This window comes from Chiloscyllium punctatum, chromosome 41 (genome assembly GCF_047496795.1).
Source record: "Chiloscyllium punctatum isolate Juve2018m chromosome 41, sChiPun1.3, whole genome shotgun sequence".
Taxonomy (NCBI): domain Eukaryota; kingdom Metazoa; phylum Chordata; class Chondrichthyes; order Orectolobiformes; family Hemiscylliidae; genus Chiloscyllium; species Chiloscyllium punctatum.
Genome location: NC_092779.1, coordinates 66,451,355 through 66,470,740, shown reverse-complemented (window position 1 = coordinate 66,470,740; position 19,386 = coordinate 66,451,355). Strand labels below are relative to the sequence as shown.

The 19,386-nt window shown below is 46.2% G+C and overlaps 7 non-coding genes across 7 annotated transcripts; all 7 read right to left on the bottom strand.

The window, feature by feature from the left end:
* Positions 1 to 945: 945 nt before the first annotated feature.
* trnal-uaa (transfer RNA leucine (anticodon UAA)) lies at positions 946 to 1,028 on the bottom strand. Its single transcript has one exon. It is a non-coding gene; the product is annotated as a tRNA-Leu (tRNA).
* A 2,663-nt stretch (positions 1,029 to 3,691) lies between these two features.
* Positions 3,692 to 3,774, bottom strand: trnal-uaa (transfer RNA leucine (anticodon UAA)). The gene has a single exon. It is a non-coding gene; the product is annotated as a tRNA-Leu (tRNA).
* A 2,663-nt stretch (positions 3,775 to 6,437) lies between these two features.
* Positions 6,438 to 6,520, bottom strand: trnal-uaa (transfer RNA leucine (anticodon UAA)). Its single transcript has one exon. It is a non-coding gene; the product is annotated as a tRNA-Leu (tRNA).
* A 2,663-nt stretch (positions 6,521 to 9,183) lies between these two features.
* trnal-uaa (transfer RNA leucine (anticodon UAA)) lies at positions 9,184 to 9,266 on the bottom strand. The gene has a single exon. It is a non-coding gene; the product is annotated as a tRNA-Leu (tRNA).
* Positions 9,267 to 11,929: 2,663 nt separating this feature from the next.
* trnal-uaa (transfer RNA leucine (anticodon UAA)) lies at positions 11,930 to 12,012 on the bottom strand. Its single transcript has one exon. It is a non-coding gene; the product is annotated as a tRNA-Leu (tRNA).
* Positions 12,013 to 14,675: 2,663 nt separating this feature from the next.
* On the bottom strand, positions 14,676 to 14,758 carry trnal-uaa (transfer RNA leucine (anticodon UAA)). Its single transcript has one exon. It is a non-coding gene; the product is annotated as a tRNA-Leu (tRNA).
* A 2,663-nt stretch (positions 14,759 to 17,421) lies between these two features.
* On the bottom strand, positions 17,422 to 17,504 carry trnal-uaa (transfer RNA leucine (anticodon UAA)). Its single transcript has one exon. It is a non-coding gene; the product is annotated as a tRNA-Leu (tRNA).
* Positions 17,505 to 19,386: the final 1,882 nt, after the last annotated feature.

Sequence of the window (19,386 nt, the reverse complement as noted above, 5' to 3'; positions counted from 1 at the left end):
CTGATAACGTTGTGTTGCTTACACCGGCATTAAAGGATCACTCTTTAGCGGAGATTGCCGTCGCAGTCTGCGGCACAATCATATAGCCTGTTCGACTGCTCACGGGAACGGTAGCATTGTGAATCGCTGCAGAAACGAACGACTTCCTTACTTTTGCTCCGACTGACCATACTCTGGGAAATTTTCCCAGATTCTCAGTTGAGGATTTTTGCAGCTGGAAGTTACCTCAGAAACCCTGTTCAGTCGTAATTTATTGAGAGAATCGCAAAACGGAAAGCATTTAACACGGAACACAAACAAAACTGGCAAACCAAATGTATTTCCAGACACAGCGAGCATGAATGCTAAATGTGAGACAGTCCGGGGCATGAGCCATAAGGTAATCTCACAACTAACAACAGAGCAATTCCAAACTACTCTTTCAAACATACAGGAGCCTGAGTGCACCACCACTTCCCGGACAATGCTGAAAAGAGAGAAAGAAAGAACATAATAAGAATGGGCCATAAAAAGTGAATTTCACCAATCACAGTCTCGGCTAGATTACCTTTCCCTTCCGATGTCTCCAGGACGGAGATGAATGAAATGGGAGAAATTCAATAACATATGACATCGAAATTCATTGGAACGATTTTTTCATTGGCCAGAAAACCAAATAACGACGAGTCGAGTCACCGTAGTACTTTGTTTCACAACAGCGATGAAATAACAGTCTCCATTCGGTTCCATTAAAATTCAACTCGCCTGGAACGTAAAGCAACAGAAGAGCTGCGGGAGGCGAACACGATCATGACAGCACAGACGCTTCGCCAAATTCGGCACTTTCACACACCACAATTAATTGCCCGGGAAGCAAACCCATTTCGCTTCTGTTTTAAACAGAAACGCAGCAGGAGTCGAAACAGCATTTCAACCAGCTGCGCGATTGGAGAAGGTCAGCAGAAATGGCAGCGGTGGGATTCGAACCCACGCCTCTGTCAGAGACTGGAGCTTAAATCCAGCGCCTTAGACCGCTCGGCCACACTACCAGCCAGCCACCACTGCTGCCCATTTTCTTGCACTTCCAATTGTGCTCCTGCAAAACAACAGATGCAAAGTCACGTTAAAAGGGTTCCATGATCCCTCTCCGACTCGCACAGCTGCTGGGATGTGCCCGGCTACAATGACAATTTCGCAGCAGATAATGATACCCATCAATCCAGACAAAAATCAATGGTAAGCTGAGTCGATCTTCTCAGACTCTTTTCAGCTCCAAATGCATCTGTGAGTGCGTGAGAACACACGATCGGTTATGATTTGGTCAAATTACCATGAGCTGCTTGACATGACTGCAATTTCGATTCTTGCATTGATAAATGATTTCACCCATTGCTCGAAACAGGACAACTTTCACGTTTACACGGAACATGAAACACACCGGACTACAGGGAAAATGCACAAAGCTGAGCAGCCCGTGTTCCAAATCATAACGTGCAGCATAGTTTCAGTCACTGTGTCTGTCTTGCAGAATAAGAGTCCCAAAGAATGTTCTCCACCCTAAAACCGGAGGTAGCATTACAATCCGAGAACGACAGATCACATTGCGAGGATGCTCTGACCTCGGAGCCAATTCGAGATGCCACTTTCCTTGCCTTTTTGCCTTAACCGTGCAATTCGCTGCAGAGATGTTCACACCTGGATATGAGCCACATGGATACCAACTGAGTTGGAAACCTGTGTGGGAATCGAAAGGAAGCGACACAATAAAGTTTGATAAATTCCATGGTGCTTTTAAGAAATGCAGTCTCTGTTCACCTCAATCTAAAAGGCAGTTTCTGAACATAGTCAGAGAAGTCAAAAGGGAATTACCTCACCCCACCCCACTCTCCGGAAGAGGTGCTAACTGCCCTTGAGTGCTTTTTGTTCTCGATGTGAAGAGCTCTCACGCCTGAGTCACCTTCACGTCTCTGGTTGCTGAGCGAATCACAAAGAAGGAATTTCACCAGAGCTGCTACTGCCTCACTTCCCCACTCGCCCTCCCCGTTTACATTTTCCTGCTCGTCAGTGATTTAAAGAAATCCAAATGGATGCGATGTCATTCTGTAGCCTCTCTGTCGATTCCTCCGTCTCACTTCCAACGTGGCTTAGATCTCGGGGCGCACCTTAATACTAGCGACGCTGTGAAAGCATAGGTCCAGAGGTTCCTCTGAGAGTGTAATTTCTTTCATTGCTGTTGCTGATTGAATGAGCCACTTCCGTGCGAACTGCTCCAAAACATGATTCAGGACCTCTGGTGCCAACTCTCGTACGTTGAATAACGACAGACAGCTTCCAAATGAGGTCTTTCAGAGACGACTTTGGGGGTACATTTGACAGACAGACTAGTTCAGGAATCCGTGGTGCGCTGTGATACCAGAGCATCAGCTTCTTCCCTGTCTTTGAACCGGGCAAACCTGCGCAAGGAATGCAAATGCGGTGCTGCTTTTCATGGAAGGATCAGAAGGCGGGAACTACACTCTCAAACAGAATGGCATATGATCAGAACCAGGTTGGAGAAAAACTTGACAATGCTTTGCACAGTAATTAAATGGAGTTGCATTACATTTCACTACGAGAGCAGATTTGTTCAAGCACTGAAAGTTGAAGCCATTCTACTTTTCACCTTTCTGTTTCCAATCGCTCGTTGTTTAATGGGACTTGTTTAATTTTGGCTATGTGCTGAGCATGGACGAGATACACCGAAGTATCTGTTTCCACGCGGTGTGCCCTAATAACGTTGTGTTGCTTACACCGGCATTAAAGGATCACTCTTTAGCGGAGCTTGCCGTCGCAGTCTGCGGCACAATCATATAGCCTGTTCGACTGCTCACGGGAACGGTAGCATTGTGAATCGCTGCAGAAACGAACGACTTCCTTACTTTTGCTCCGACTGACCATACTCTGGGAAATTTTCCCAGATTCTCAGTTGAGGATTTTTGCAGCTGGAAGTTACCTCAGAAACCCTGTTCAGTCGTAATTTATTGAGAGAATCGCAAAACGGAAAGCATTTAACACGGAACACAAACAAAACTGGCAAACCAAATGTATTTCCAGACACAGCGAGCATGAATGCTAAATGTGAGACAGTCCGGGGCATGAGCCATAAGGTAATCTCACAACTAACAACAGGGCAATTCCAAACTACTCTTTCAAACATACAGGAGCCTGAGTGCACCACCACTTCCCGGACAATGCTGAAAAGAGAGAAAGAAAGAACATAATAAGAATGGGCCATAAAAAGTGAATTTCACCAATCACAGTCTCGGCTAGATTACCTTTCCCTTCCGATGTCTCCAGGACGGAGATGAATGAAATGGGAGAAATTCAATAACATATGACATCGAAATTCATTGGAACGATTTTTTCATTGGCCAGAAAACCAAATAACGACGAGTCGAGTCACCGTAGTACTTTGTTTCACAACAGCGATGAAATAACAGTCTCCATTCGGTTCCATTAAAATTCAACTCGCCTGGAACGTAAAGCAACAGAAGAGCTGCGGGAGGCGAACACGATCATGACAGCACAGACGCTTCGCCAAATTCGGCACTTTCACACACCACAATTAATTGCCCGGGAAGCAAACCCATTTCGCTTCTGTTTTAAACAGAAACGCAGCAGGAGTCGAAACAGCATTTCAACCAGCTGCGCGATTGGAGAAGGTCAGCAGAAATGGCAGCGGTGGGATTCGAACCCACGCCTCTGTCAGAGACTGGAGCTTAAATCCAGCGCCTTAGACCGCTCGGCCACACTACCAGGCAGCCACTAGCGCTGCCCATTTTCTTGCACTTCCAATTGTGCTCCTGCAAAACAACAGATGCAAAGTCACGTTAAAAGGGTTCCATGATCCCTCTCCGACTCGCACAGCTGCTGGGATGTGCCCGGCTACAATGACAATTTCGCAGCAGATAATGATACCCATCAATCCAGACAAAAATCAATGGTAAGCTGAGTCGATCTTCTCAGACTCTTTTCAGCTCCAAATGCATCTGTGAGTGCGTGAGAACACACGATCGGTTATGATTTGGTCAAATTACCATGAGCTGCTTGACATGACTGCAATTTCGATTCTTGCATTGATAAATGATTTCACCCATTGCTCGAAACAGGACAACTTTCACGTTTACACGGAACATGAAACACACCGGACTACAGGGAAAATGCACAAAGCTGAGCAGCCCGTGTTCCAAATCATAACGTGCAGCATAGTTTCAGTCACTGTGTCTGTCTTGCAGAATAAGAGTCCCAAAGAATGTTCTCCACCCTAAAACCGGAGGTAGCATTACAATCCGAGAACGACAGATCACATTGCGAGGATGCTCTGACCTCGGAGCCAATTCGAGATGCCACTTTCCTTGCCTTTTTGCCTTAACCGTGCAATTCGCTGCAGAGATGTTCACACCTGGATATGAGCCACATGGATACCAACTGAGTTGGAAACCTGTGAGGGAATCGAAAGGAAGCGACACAATAAAGTTTGATAAATTCCATGGTGCTTTTAAGAAATGCAGTCTCTGTTCACCTCAATCTAAAAGGCAGTTTCTGAACATAGTCAGAGAAGTCAAAAGGGAATTACCTCACCCCACCCCACTCTCCGGAAGAGGTGCTAACTGCCCTTGAGTGCTTTTTGTTCTCGATGTGAAGAGCTCTCACGCCTGAGTCACCTTCACGTCTCTGGTTGCTGAGCGAATCACAAAGAAGGAATTTCACCAGAGCTGCTACTGCCTCACTTCCCCACTCGCCCTCCCCGTTTACATTTTCCTGCTCGTCAGTGATTTAAAGAAATCCAAATGGATGCGATGTCATTCTGTAGCCTCTCTGTCGATTCCTCCGTCTCACTTCCAACGTGGCTTAGATCTCGGGGCGCACCTTAATACTAGCGACGCTGTGAAAGCATAGGTCCAGAGGTTCCTCTGAGAGTGTAATTTCTTTCATTGCTGTTGCTGATTGAATGAGCCACTTCCGTGCGAACTGCTCCAAAACATGATTCAGGACCTCTGGTGCCAACTCTCGTACGTTGAATAACGACAGACAGCTTCCAAATGAGGTCTTTCAGAGACGACTTTGGGGGTACATTTGACAGACAGACTAGTTCAGGAATCCGTGGTGCGCTGTGATACCAGAGCATCAGCTTCTTCCCTGTCTTTGAACCGGGCAAACCTGCGCAAGGAATGCAAATGCGGTGCTGCTTTTCATGGAAGGATCAGAAGGCGGGAACTACACTCTCAAACAGAATGGCATATGATCAGAACCAGGTTGGAGAAAAACTTGACAATGCTTTGCACAGTAATTAAATGGAGTTGCATTACATTTCACTACGAGAGCAGATTTGTTCAAGCACTGAAAGTTGAAGCCATTCTACTTTTCACCTTTCTGTTTCCAATCGCTCGTTGTTTAATGGGACTTGTTTAATTTTGGCTATGTGCTGAGCATGGACGAGATACACCGAAGTATCTGTTTCCACGCGGTGTGCCCTAATAACGTTGTGTTGCTTACACCGGCATTAAAGGATCACTCTTTAGCGGAGCTTGCCGTCGCAGTCTGCGGCACAATCATATAGCCTGTTCGACTGCTCACGGGAACGGTAGCATTGTGAATCGCTGCAGAAACGAACGACTTCCTTACTTTTGCTCCGACTGACCATACTCTGGGAAATTTTCCCAGATTCTCAGTTGAGGATTTTTGCAGCTGGAAGTTACCTCAGAAACCCTGTTCAGTCGTAATTTATTGAGAGAATCGCAAAACGGAAAGCATTTAACACGGAACACAAACAAAACTGGCAAACCAAATGTATTTCCAGACACAGCGAGCATGAATGCTAAATGTGAGACAGTCCGGGGCATGAGCCATAAGGTAATCTCACAACTAACAACAGGGCAATTCCAAACTACTCTTTCAAACATACAGGAGCCTGAGTGCACCACCACTTCCCGGACAATGCTGAAAAGAGAGAAAGAAAGAACATAATAAGAATGGGCCATAAAAAGTGAATTTCACCAATCACAGTCTCGGCTAGATTACCTTTCCCTTCCGATGTCTCCAGGACGGAGATGAATGAAATGGGAGAAATTCAATAACATATGATATCGAAATTCATTGGAACGATTTTTTCATTGGCCAGAAAACCAAATAACGACGAGTCGAGTCACCGTAGTACTTTGTTTCACAACAGCGATGAAATAACAGTCTCCATTCGGTTCCATTAAAATTCAACTCGCCTGGAACGTAAAGCAACAGAAGAGCTGCGGGAGGCGAACACGATCATGACAGCACAGACGCTTCGCCAAATTCGGCACTTTCACACACCACAATTAATTGCACGGGAAGCAAACCCATTTCGCTTCTGTTTTAAACAGAAACGCAGCAGGAGTCGAAACAGCATTTCAACCAGCTGCGCGATTGGAGAAGGTCAGCAGAAATGGCAGCGGTGGGATTCGAACCCACGCCTCTGTCAGAGACTGGAGCTTAAATCCAGCGCCTTAGACCGCTCGGCCAGACTACCAGCCAGCCACTAGCGCTGCCCATTTTCTTGCACTTCCAATTGTGCTCCTGCAAAACAACAGATGCAAAGTCACGTTAAAAGGGTTCCATGATCCCTCTCCGACTCGCACAGCTGCTGGGATGTGCCCGGCTACAATGACAATTTCGCAGCAGATAATGATACCCATCAATCCAGACAAAAATCAATGGTAAGCTGAGTCGATCTTCTCAGACTCTTTTCAGCTCCAAATGCATCTGTGAGTGCGTGAGAACACACGATCGGTTATGATTTGGTCAAATTACCATGAGCTGCTTGACATGACTGCAATTTCGATTCTTGCATTGATAAATGATTTCACCCATTGCTCGAAACAGGACAACTTTCACGTTTACACGGAACATGAAACACACCGGACTACAGGGAAAATGCACAAAGCTGAGCAGCCCGTGTTCCAAATCATAACGTGCAGCATAGTTTCAGTCACTGTGTCTGTCTTGCAGAATAAGAGTCCCAAAGAATGTTCTCCACCCTAAAACCGGAGGTAGCATTACAATCCGAGAACGACAGATCACATTGCGAGGATGCTCTGACCTCGGAGCCAATTCGAGATGCCACTTTCCTTGCCTTTTTGCCTTAACCGTGCAATTCGCTGCAGAGATGTTCACACCTGGATATGAGCCACATGGATACCAACTGAGTTGGAAACCTGTGTGGGAATCGAAAGGAAGCGACACAATAAAGTTTGATAAATTCCATGGTGCTTTTAAGAAATGCAGTCTCTGTTCACCTCAATCTAAAAGGCAGTTTCTGAACATAGTCAGAGAAGTCAAAAGGGAATTACCTCACCCCACCCCACTCTCCGGAAGAGGTGCTAACTGCCCTTGAGTGCTTTTTGTTCTCGATGTGAAGAGCTCTCACGCCTGAGTCACCTTCACGTCTCTGGTTGCTGAGCGAATCACAAAGAAGGAATTTCACCAGAGCTGCTACTGCCTCACTTCCCCACTCGCCCTCCCCGTTTACATTTTCCTGCTCGTCAGTGATTTAAAGAAATCCAAATGGATGCGATGTCATTCTGTAGCCTCTCTGTCGATTCCTCCGTCTCACTTCCAACGTGGCTTAGATCTCGGGGCGCACCTTAATACTAGCGACGCTGTGAAAGCATAGGTCCAGAGGTTCCTCTGAGAGTGTAATTTCTTTCATTGCTGTTGCTGATTGAATGAGCCACTTCCGTGCGAACTGCTCCAAAATATGATTCAGGACCTCTGGTGCCAACTCTCGTACGTTGAATAACGACAGACAGCTTCCAAATGAGGTCTTTCAGAGACGACTTTGGGGGTACATTTGACAGACAGACTAGTTCAGGAATCCGTGGTGCGCTGTGATACCAGAGCATCAGCTTCTTCCCTGTCTTTGAACCGGGCAAACCTGCGCAAGGAATGCAAATGCGGTGCTGCTTTTCATGGAAGGATCAGAAGGCGGGAACTACACTCTCAAACAGAATGGCATATGATCGGAACCAGGTTGGAGAAAAACTTGACAATGCTTTGCACAGTAATTAAATGGAGTTGCATTACATTTCACTACGAGAGCAGATTTGTTCAAGCACTGAAAGTTGAAGCCATTCTACTTTTCACCTTTCTGTTTCCAATCGCTCGTTGTTTAATGGGACTTGTTTAATTTTGGCTATGTGCTGAGCATGGACGAGATACACCGAAGTATCTGTTTCCACGCGGTGTGCCCTAATAACGTTGTGTTGCTTACACCGGCATTAAAGGATCACTCTTTAGCGGAGCTTGCCGTCGCAGTCTGCGGCACAATCATATAGCCTGTTCGACTGCTCACGGGAACGGTAGCATTGTGAATCGCTGCAGAAACGAACGACTTCCTTACTTTTGCTCCGACTGACCATACTCTGGGAAATTTTCCCAGATTCTCAGTTGAGGATTTTTGCAGCTGGAAGTTACCTCAGAAACCCTGTTCAGTCGTAATTTATTGAGAGAATCGCAAAACGGAAAGCATTTAACACGGAACACAAACAAAACTGGCAAACCAAATGTATTTCCAGACACAGCGAGCATGAATGCTAAATGTGAGACAGTCCGGGGCATGAGCCATAAGGTAATCTCACAACTAACAACAGGGCAATTCCAAACTACTCTTTCAAACATACAGGAGCCTGAGTGCACCACCACTTCCCGGACAATGCTGAAAAGAGAGAAAGAAAGAACATAATAAGAATGGGCCATAAAAAGTGAATTTCACCAATCACAGTCTCGGCTAGATTACCTTTCCCTTCCGATGTCTCCAGGACGGAGATGAATGAAATGGGAGAAATTCAATAACATATGATATCGAAATTCATTGGAACGATTTTTTCATTGGCCAGAAAACCAAATAACGACGAGTCGAGTCACCGTAGTACTTTGTTTCACAACAGCGATGAAATAACAGTCTCCATTCGGTTCCATTAAAATTCAACTCGCCTGGAACGTAAAGCAACAGAAGAGCTGCGGGAGGCGAACACGATCATGACAGCACAGACGCTTCGCCAAATTCGGCACTTTCACACACCACAATTAATTGCCCGGGAAGCAAACCCATTTCGCTTCTGTTTTAAACAGAAACGCAGCAGGAGTCGAAACAGCATTTCAACCAGCTGCGCGATTGGAGAAGGTCAGCAGAAATGGCAGCGGTGGGATTCGAACCCACGCCTCTGTCAGAGACTGGAGCTTAAATCCAGCGCCTTAGACCGCTCGGCCAGACTACCAGCCAGCCACTAGCGCCGCCCATTTTCTTGCACTTCCAATTGTGCTCCTGCAAAACAACAGATGCAAAGTCACGTTAAAAGGGTTCCATGATCCCTCTCCGACTCGCACAGCTGCTGGGATGTGCCCGGCTACAATGACAATTTCGCAGCAGATAATGATACCCATCAATCCAGACAAAAATCAATGGTAAGCTGAGTCGATCTTCTCAGACTCTTTTCAGCTCCAAATGCATCTGTGAGTGCGTGAGAACACACGATCGGTTATGATTTGGTCAAATTACCATGAGCTGCTTGACATGACTGCAATTTCGATTCTTGCATTGATAAATGATTTCACCCATTGCTCGAAACAGGACAACTTTCACGTTTACACGGAACATGAAACACACCGGACTACAGGGAAAATGCACAAAGCTGAGCAGCCCGTGTTCCAAATCATAACGTGCAGCATAGTTTCAGTCACTGTGTCTGTCTTGCAGAATAAGAGTCCCAAAGAATGTTCTCCACCCTAAAACCGGAGGTAGCATTACAATCCGAGAACGACAGATCACATTGCGAGGATGCTCTGACCTCGGAGCCAATTCGAGATGCCACTTTCCTTGCCTTTTTGCCTTAACCGTGCAATTCGCTGCAGAGATGTTCACACCTGGATATGAGCCACATGGATACCAACTGAGTTGGAAACCTGTGTGGGAATCGAAAGGAAGCGACACAATAAAGTTTGATAAATTCCATGGTGCTTTTAAGAAATGCAGTCTCTGTTCACCTCAATCTAAAAGGCAGTTTCTGAACATAGTCAGAGAAGTCAAAAGGGAATTACCTCACCCCACCCCACTCTCCGGAAGAGGTGCTAACTGCCCTTGAGTGCTTTTTGTTCTCGATGTGAAGAGCTCTCACGCCTGAGTCACCTTCACGTCTCTGGTTGCTGAGCGAATCACAAAGAAGGAATTTCACCAGAGCTGCTACTGCCTCACTTCCCCACTCGCCCTCCCCGTTTACATTTTCCTGCTCGTCAGTGATTTAAAGAAATCCAAATGGATGCGATGTCATTCTGTAGCCTCTCTGTCGATTCCTCCGTCTCACTTCCAACGTGGCTTAGATCTCGGGGCGCACCTTAATACTAGCGACGCTGTGAAAGCATAGGTCCAGAGGTTCCTCTGAGAGTGTAATTTCTTTCATTGCTGTTGCTGATTGAATGAGCCACTTCCGTGCGAACTGCTCCAAAATATGATTCAGGACCTCTGGTGCCAACTCTCGTACGTTGAATAACGACAGACAGCTTCCAAATGAGGTCTTTCAGAGACGACTTTGGGGGTACATTTGACAGACAGACTAGTTCAGGAATCCGTGGTGCGCTGTGATACCAGAGCATCAGCTTCTTCCCTGTCTTTGAACCGGGCAAACCTGCGCAAGGAATGCAAATGCGGTGCTGCTTTTCATGGAAGGATCAGAAGGCGGGAACTACACTCTCAAACAGAATGGCATATGATCGGAACCAGGTTGGAGAAAAACTTGACAATGCTTTGCACAGTAATTAAATGGAGTTGCATTACATTTCACTACGAGAGCAGATTTGTTCAAGCACTGAAAGTTGAAGCCATTCTACTTTTCACCTTTCTGTTTCCAATCGCTCGTTGTTTAATGGGACTTGTTTAATTTTGGCTATGTGCTGAGCATGGACGAGATACACCGAAGTATCTGTTTCCACGCGGTGTGCCCTAATAACGTTGTGTTGCTTACACCGGCATTAAAGGATCACTCTTTAGCGGAGCTTGCCGTCGCAGTCTGCGGCACAATCATATAGCCTGTTCGACTGCTCACGGGAACGGTAGCATTGTGAATCGCTGCAGAAACGAACGACTTCCTTACTTTTGCTCCGACTGACCATACTCTGGGAAATTTTCCCAGATTCTCAGTTGAGGATTTTTGCAGCTGGAAGTTACCTCAGAAACCCTGTTCAGTCGTAATTTATTGAGAGAATCGCAAAACGGAAAGCATTTAACACGGAACACAAACAAAACTGGCAAACCAAATGTATTTCCAGACACAGCGAGCATGAATGCAAAATGTGAGACAGTCCGGGGCATGAGCCATAAGGTAATCTCACAACTAACAACAGGGCAATTCCAAACTACTCTTTCAAACATACAGGAGCCTGAGTGCACCACCACTTCCCGGACAATGCTGAAAAGAGAGAAAGAAAGAACATAATAAGAATGGGCCATAAAAAGTGAATTTCACCAATCACAGTCTCGGCTAGATTACCTTTCCCTTCCGATGTCTCCAGGACGGAGATGAATGAAATGGGAGAAATTCAATAACATATGACATCGAAATTCATTGGAACGATTTTTTCATTGGCCAGAAAACCAAATAACGACGAGTCGAGTCACCGTAGTACTTTGTTTCACAACAGCGATGAAATAACAGTCTCCATTCGGTTCCATTAAAATTCAACTCGCCTGGAACGTAAAGCAACAGAAGAGCTGCGGGAGGCGAACACGATCATGACAGCACAGACGCTTCGCCAAATTCGGCACTTTCACACACCACAATTAATTGCCCGGGAAGCAAACCCATTTCGCTTCTGTTTTAAACAGAAACGCAGCAGGAGTCGAAACAGCATTTCAACCAGCTGCGCGATTGGAGAAGGTCAGCAGAAATGGCAGCGGTGGGATTCGAACCCACGCCTCTGTCAGAGACTGGAGCTTAAATCCAGCGCCTTAGACCGCTCGGCCAGACTACCAGCCAGCCACTAGCGCTGCCCATTTTCTTGCACTTCCAATTGTGCTCCTGCAAAACAACAGATGCAAAGTCACGTTAAAAGGGTTCCATGATCCCTCTCCGACTCGCACAGCTGCTGGGATGTGCCCGGCTACAATGACAATTTCGCAGCAGATAATGATACCCATCAATCCAGACAAAAATCAATGGTAAGCTGAGTCGATCTTCTCAGACTCTTTTCAGCTCCAAATGCATCTGTGAGTGCGTGAGAACACACGATCGGTTATGATTTGGTCAAATTACCATGAGCTGCTTGACATGACTGCAATTTCGATTCTTGCATTGATAAATGATTTCACCCATTGCTCGAAACAGGACAACTTTCACGTTTACACGGAACATGAAACACACCGGACTACAGGGAAAATGCACAAAGCTGAGCAGCCCGTGTTCCAAATCATAACGTGCAGCATAGTTTCAGTCACTGTGTCTGTCTTGCAGAATAAGAGTCCCAAAGAATGTTCTCCACCCTAAAACCGGAGGTAGCATTACAATCCGAGAACGACAGATCACATTGCGAGGATGCTCTGACCTCGGAGCCAATTCGAGATGCCACTTTCCTTGCCTTTTTGCCTTAACCGTGCAATTCGCTGCAGAGATGTTCACACCTGGATATGAGCCACATGGATACCAACTGAGTTGGAAACCTGTGTGGGAATCGAAAGGAAGTGACACAATAAAGTTTGATAAATTCCATGGTGCTTTTAAGAAATGCAGTCTCTGTTCACCTCAATCTAAAAGGCAGTTTCTGAACATAGTCAGAGAAGTCAAAAGGGAATTACCTCACCCCACCCCACTCTCCGGAAGAGGTGCTAACTGCCCTTGAGTGCTTTTTGTTCTCGATGTGAAGAGCTCTCACGCCTGAGTCACCTTCACGTCTCTGGTTGCTGAGCGAATCACAAAGAAGGAATTTCACCAGAGCTGCTACTGCCTCACTTCCCCACTCGCCCTCCCCGTTTACATTTTCCTGCTCGTCAGTGATTTAAAGAAATCCAAATGGATGCGATGTCATTCTGTAGCCTCTCTGTCGATTCCTCCGTCTCACTTCCAACGTGGCTTAGATCTCGGGGCGCACCTTAATACTAGCGACGCTGTGAAAGCATAGGTCCAGAGGTTCCTCTGAGAGTGTAATTTCTTTCATTGCTGTTGCTGATTGAATGAGCCACTTCCGTGCGAACTGCTCCAAAACATGATTCAGGACCTCTGGTGCCAACTCTCGTACGTTGAATAACGACAGACAGCTTCCAAATGAGGTCTTTCAGAGACGACTTTGGGGGTACATTTGACAGACAGACTAGTTCAGGAATCCGTGGTGCGCTGTGATACCAGAGCATCAGCTTCTTCCCTGTCTTTGAACCGGGCAAACCTGCGCAAGGAATGCAAATGCGGTGCTGCTTTTCATGGAAGGATCAGAAGGCGGGAACTACACTCTCAAACAGAATGGCATATGATCAGAACCAGGTTGGAGAAAAACTTGACAATGCTTTGCACAGTAATTAAATGGAGTTGCATTACATTTCACTACGAGAGCAGATTTGTTCAAGCACTGAAAGTTGAAGCCATTCTACTTTTCACCTTTCTGTTTCCAATCTTTCGTTGTTTAATGGGACTTGTTTAATTTTGGCTATGTGCTGAGCATGGACGAGATACACCGAAGTATCTGTTTCCACGCGGTGTGCCCTAATAACGTTGTGTTGCTTACACCGGCATTAAAGGATCACTCTTTAGCGGAGCTTGCCGTCGCAGTCTGCGGCACAATCATATAGCCTGTTCGACTGCTCACGGGAACGGTAGCATTGTGAATCGCTGCAGAAACGAACGACTTCCTTACTTTTGCTCCGACTGACCATACTCTGGGAAATTTTCCCAGATTCTCAGTTGAGGATTTTTGCAGCTGGAAGTTACCTCAGAAACCCTGTTCAGTCGTAATTTATTGAGAGAATCGCAAAACGGAAAGCATTTAACACGGAACACAAACAAAACTGGCAAACCAAATGTATTTCCAGACACAGCGAGCATGAATGCTAAATGTGAGACAGTCCGGGGCATGAGCCATAAGGTAATCTCACAACTAACAACAGGGCAATTCCAAACTACTCTTTCAAACATACAGGAGCCTGAGTGCACCACCACTTCCCGGACAATGCTGAAAAGAGAGAAAGAAAGAACATAATAAGAATGGGCCATAAAAAGTGAATTTCACCAATCACAGTCTCGGCTAGATTACCTTTCCCTTCCGATGTCTCCAGGACGGAGATGAATGAAATGGGAGAAATTCAATAACATATGACATCGAAATTCATTGGAACGATTTTTTCATTGGCCAGAAAACCAAATAACGACGAGTCGAGTCACCGTAGTACTTTGTTTCACAACAGCGATGAAATAACAGTCTCCATTCGGTTCCATTAAAATTCAACTCGCCTGGAACGTAAAGCAACAGAAGAGCTGCGGGAGGCGAACACGATCATGACAGCACAGACGCTTCGCCAAATTCGGCACTTTCACACACCACAATTAATTGCCCGGGAAGCAAACCCATTTCGCTTCTGTTTTAAACAGAAACGCAGCAGGAGTCGAAACAGCATTTCAACCAGCTGCGCGATTGGAGAAGGTCAGCAGAAATGGCAGCGGTGGGATTCGAACCCACGCCTCTGTCAGAGACTGGAGCTTAAATCCAGCGCCTTAGACCGCTCGGCCACACTACCAGCCAGCCACTAGCGCTGCCCATTTTCTTGCACTTCCAATTGTGCTCCTGCAAAACAACAGATGCAAAGTCACGTTAAAAGGGTTCCATGATCCCTCTCCGACTCGCACAGCTGCTGGGATGTGCCCGGCTACAATGACAATTTCGCAGCAGATAATGATACCCATCAATCCAGACAAAAATCAATGGTAAGCTGAGTCGATCTTCTCAGACTCTTTTCAGCTCCAAATGCATCTGTGAGTGCGTGAGAACACACGATCGGTTATGATTTGGTCAAATTACCATGAGCTGCTTGACATGACTGCAATTTCGATTCTTGCATTGATAAATGATTTCACCCATTGCTCGAAACAGGACAACTTTCACGTTTACACGGAACATGAAACACACCGGACTACAGGGAAAATGCACAAAGCTGAGCAGCCCGTGTTCCAAATCATAACGTGCAGCATAGTTTCAGTCACTGTGTCTGTCTTGCAGAATAAGAGTCCCAAAGAATGTTCTCCACCCTAAAACCGGAGGTAGCATTACAATCCGAGAACGACAGATCACATTGCGAGGATGCTCTGACCTCGGAGCCAATTCGAGATGCCACTTTCCTTGCCTTTTTGCCTTAACCGTGCAATTCGCTGCAGAGATGTTCACACCTGGATATGAGCCACATGGATACCAACTGAGTTGGAAACCTGTGTGGGAATCGAAAGGAAGCGACACAATAAAGTTTGATAAATTCCACGGTGCTTTTAAGAAATGCAGTCTCTGTTCACCTCAATCTAAAAGGCAGTTTCTGAACATAGTCAGAGAAGTCAAAAGGGAATTACCTCACCCCACCCCACTCTCCGGAAGAGGTGCTAACTGCCCTTGAGTGCTTTTTGTTCTCGATGTGAAGAGCTCTCACGCCTGAGTCACCTTCACGTCTCTGGTTGCTGAGCGAATCACAAAGAAGGAATTTCACCAGAGCTGCTACTGCCTCACTTCCCCACTCGCCCTCCCCGTTTACATTTTCCTGCTCGTCAGTGATTTAAAGAAATCCAAATGGATGCGATGTCATTCTGTAGCCTCTCTGTCGATTCCTCCGTCTCACTTCCAACGTGGCTTAGATCTCGGGGCGCACCTTAATACTAGCGACGCTGTGAAAGCATAGGTCCAGAGGTTCCTCTGAGAGTGTAATTTCTTTCATTGCTGTTGCTGATTGAATGAGCCACTTCCGTGCGAACTGCTCCAAAACATGATTCAGGACCTCTGGTGCCAACTCTCGTACGTTGAATAACGACAGACAGCTTCCAAATGAGGTCTTTCAGAGACGACTTTGGGGGTACATTTGACAGACAGACTAGTTCAGGAATCCGTGGTGCGCTGTGATACCAGAGCATCAGCTTCTTCCCTGTCTTTGAACCGGGCAAACCTGCGCAAGGAATGCAAATGCGGTGCTGCTTTTCATGGAAGGATCAGAAGGCGGGAACTACACTCTCAAACAGAATGGCATATGATCAGAACCAGGTTGGAGAAAAACTTGACAATGCTTTGCACAGTAATTAAATGGAGTTGCATTACATTTCACTACGAGAGCAGATTTGTTCAAGCACTGAAAGTTGAAGCCATTCTACTTTTCACCTTTCTGTTTCCAATCTTTCGTTGTTTAATGGGACTTGTTTAATTTTGGCTATGTGCTGAGCATGGACGAGATACACCGAAGTATCTGTTTCCACGCGGTGTGCCCTAATAACGTTGTGTTGCTTACACCGGCATTAAAGGATCACTCTTTAGCGGAGCTTGCCGTCGCAGTCTGCGGCACAATCATATAGCCTGTTCGACTGCTCACGGGAACGGTAGCATTGTGAATCGCTGCAGAAACGAACGACTTCCTTACTTTTGCTCCGACTGACCATACTCTGGGAAATTTTCCCAGATTCTCAGTTGAGGATTTTTGCAGCTGGAAGTTACCTCAGAAAACCTGTTCAGTCGTAATTTATTGAGAGAATCGCAAAACGGAAAGCATTTAACACGGAACACAAACAAAACTGGCAAACCAAATGTATTTCCAGACACAGCGAGCATGAATGCTAAATGTGAGACAGTCCGGGGCATGAGCCATAAGGTAATCTCACAACTAACAACAGGGCAATTCCAAACTACTCTTTCAAACATACAGGAGCCTGAGTGCACCACCACTTCCCGGACAATGCTGAAAAGAGAGAAAGAAAGAACATAATAAGAATGGGCCATAAAAAGTGAATTTCACCAATCACAGTCTCGGCTAGATTACCTTTCCCTTCCGATGTCTCCAGGACGGAGATGAATGAAATGGGAGAAATTCAATAACATATGACATCGAAATTCATTGGAACGATTTTTTCATTGGCCAGAAAACCAAATAACGACGAGTCGAGTCACCGTAGTACTTTGTTTCACAACAGCGATGAAATAACAGTCTCCATTCGGTTCCATTAAAATTCAACTCGCCTGGAACGTAAAGCAACAGAAGAGCTGCGGGAGGCGAACACGATCATGACAGCACAGACGCTTCGCCAAATTCGGCACTTTCACACACCACAATTAATTGCCCGGGAAGCAAACCCATTTCGCTTCTGTTTTAAACAGAAACGCAGCAGGAGTCGAAACAGCATTTCAACCAGCTGCGCGATTGGAGAAGGTCAGCAGAAATGGCAGCGGTGGGATTCGAACCCACGCCTCTGTCAGAGACTGGAGCTTAAATCCAGCGCCTTAGACCGCTCGGCCACACTACCAGCCAGCCACGACTGCTGCCCATTTTCTTGCACTTCCAATTGTGCTCCTGCAAAACAACAGATGCAAAGTCACGTTAAAAGGGTTCCATGATCCCTCTCCGACTCGCACAGCTGCTGGGATGTGCCCGGCTACAATGACAATTTCGCAGCAGATAATGATACCCATCAATCCAGACAAAAATCAATGGTAAGCTGAGTCGATCTTCTCAGACTCTTTTCAGCTCCAAATGCATCTGTGAGTGCGTGAGAACACACGATCGGTTATGATTTGGTCAAATTACCATGAGCTGCTTGACATGACTGCAATTTCGATTCTTGCATTGATAAATGATTTCACCCATTGCTCGAAACAGGACAACTTTCACGTTTACACGGAACATGAAACACACCGGACTACAGGGAAAATGCACAAAGCTGAGCAGCCCGTGTTCCAAATCATAACGTGCAGCATAGTTTCAGTCACTGTGTCTGTCTTGCAGAATAAGAGTCCCAAAGAATGTTCTCCACCCTAAAACCGGAGGTAGCATTACAATCCGAGAACGACAGATCACATTGCGAGGATGCTCTGACCTCGGAGCCAATTCGAGATGCCACTTTCCTTGCCTTTTTGCCTTAACCGTGCAATTCGCTGCAGAGATGTTCACACCTGGATATGAGCCACATGGATACCAACTGAGTTGGAAACCTGTGTGGGAATCGAAAGGAAGCGACACAATAAAGTTTGATAAATTCCACGGTGCTTTTAAGAAATGCAGTCTCTGTTCACCTCAATCTAAAAGGCAGTTTCTGAACATAGTCAGAGAAGTCAAAAGGGAATTACCTCACCCCACCCCACTCTCCGGAAGAGGTGCTAACTGCCCTTGAGTGCTTTTTGTTCTCGATGTGAAGAGCTCTCACGCCTGAGTCACCTTCACGTCTCTGGTTGCTGAGCGAATCACAAAGAAGGAATTTCACCAGAGCTGCTACTGCCTCACTTCCCCACTCGCCCTCCCCGTTTACATTTTCCTGCTCGTCAGTGATTTAAAGAAATCCAAATGGATGCGATGTCATTCTGTAGCCTCTCTGTCGATTCCTCCGTCTCACTTCCAACGTGGCTTAGATCTCGGGGCGCACCTTAATACTAGCGACGCTGTGAAAGCATAGGTCCAGAGGTTCCTCTGAGAGTGTAATTTCTTTCATTGCTGTTGCTGATTGAATGAGCCACTTCCGTGCGAACTGCTCCAAAACATGATTCAGGACCTCTGGTGCCAACTCTCGTACGTTGAATAACGACAGACAGCTTCCAAATGAGGTCTTTCAGAGACGACTTTGGGGGTACATTTGACAGACAGACTAGTTCAGGAATCCGTGGTGCGCTGTGATACCAGAGCATCAGCTTCTTCCCTGTCTTTGAACCGGGCAAACCTGCGCAAGGAATGCAAATGCGGTGCTGCTTTTCATGGAAGGATCAGAAGGCGGGAACTACACTCTCAAACAGAATGGCATATGATCAGAACCAGGTTGGAGAAAAACTTGACAATGCTTTGCACAGTAATTAAATGGAGTTGCATTACATTTCACTACGAGAGCAGATTTGTTCAAGCACTGAAAGTTGAAGCCATTCTACTTTTCACCTTTCTGTTTCCAATCGCTCGTTGTTTAATGGGACTTGTTTAATTTTGGCTATGTGCTGAGCATGGACGAGATACACCGAAGTATCTGTTTCCACGCGGTGTGCCCTAATAACGTTGTGTTGCTTACACCGGCATTAAAGGATCACTCTTTAGCGGAGCTTGCCGTCGCAGTCTGCGGCACAATCATATAGCCTGTTCGACTGCTCACGGGAACGGTAGCATTGTGAATCGCTGCAGAAACGAACGACTTCCTTACTTTTGCTCCGACT